The following is a 1,379-nucleotide window of genomic DNA, read 5'->3' as shown; positions in this document are numbered from 1 at the left end:
TCTCAGCCTCCTCAGCGCTGGGATTTCTTTTATTATCATTATTTGTATTTTTGGACAGGGTCTACAGGGGCTACTCTTTAGTGACCCTCCAGTTTACAGCCTCCCAAGTGCTGGGATTACGGGTGTGTACCACCAGGCCCAGTGCATTTTCCCTCTCAAGGCCCCCTGGGGGTGGGGCCGGCACGGCAGGCCCGGGGATCAAGCTCCCGGCCCCTGCATCTGCCTGAGCAGGCGCTTTAATCCGCTGAGCTTTTTGGCCAGCCTTCCAGCGCCGGGATTACCGGCGTGTGCCAACACGCAGGTTTCAGGGCTGGCCTGACGTGCAGTAGTGGGGATCAAGCTCGGGTCCTTGCACTTGCCAGGCAGGGCTTAGACTGCCAGGCCATCTTCCCAGCCCGCTGTCATTCTTAGGAACCCTGCGAGTTGGACTTTTTGATTCATCCACCTGTGGATTGTTTCTCCGTATTTCTTTGTGGTTTTTGTTCTGTTTGCATTTCCTCGCCATGTAGCCAGAGGCACCTGTGTCAGTTTGTCCCATGATTGAAGGTGTGTCTGATCTGTTGGTTAAAATGTCGACCACTGAATTTATTCACTAAAATATCCCTTTCCCGTTTTTTTGTGAATTAGAAATCATGTGTGAGGTGTTTGGTTGGTTGGGTTTTAGGCGGGGCTTTGCTGTGTAGCCCAGGCTGGCCTGGGATGCGCTGTGATCCTCCTGTCTCAGCCTCCCCAGTGTCCCAGGCCTGTTTGCTTTGGTGGGCTCACCCAGTCACCTGCAGATGCGTGAGGCCGTGTAGACGCCCCTGTGTCCAGGAGCCCAGCGTCGCCTCCTCCATCCGCTTTAAGTCTGGCCTTGAGTCAAAGCGGGAGATTTTCCGGGTGGATCTGCGTCCACCTGCAGAGCAGCTCGAGTTGGCCCTGAGGCCCAGATCACGCCTTGGCCCTGCGACACTCGCTGAGATGGCCCTGCCTGCTGACAGGCAGAGAAACAGGTTGGGGACAGGGGCCATGGTCGGCACAGGCTCAGGGGCGCCCGGTGGCTGGCCAGCCCAAGGGGTGAGGTTCAGGCAGTCCACTGGCTCCCGTGTGACACAGATTTATGCTGCAATCATAGAAACTGGGGAGAAAGTCCAACTGGTCCAAATTGAGTATTTATGCCAGGCGTGGTGGCACACACCTGTGATCCCAGCACTCGGAGGCTGAGGCGGAAGGATTGCCGTGAGCTCAAGGCCGGTCTGGGCTACCTAGTGAGGCTATCTCAGAAACTCAGCAAATAAACAGGCAGTATTTAAAGTAGTTACATGGTGACCCAGTAGATAACATTGCATATGTTAAGTGCGGTAGAATTCTGTGCTTGTTGGGGCTGGTGAGATGGCTCA

This window comes from Octodon degus, unplaced genomic scaffold (genome assembly GCF_000260255.1).
Source record: "Octodon degus isolate 3935 unplaced genomic scaffold, OctDeg1.0 scaffold00056, whole genome shotgun sequence".
Taxonomy (NCBI): domain Eukaryota; kingdom Metazoa; phylum Chordata; class Mammalia; order Rodentia; family Octodontidae; genus Octodon; species Octodon degus.
This window is presented reverse-complemented; position numbering follows the sequence as displayed.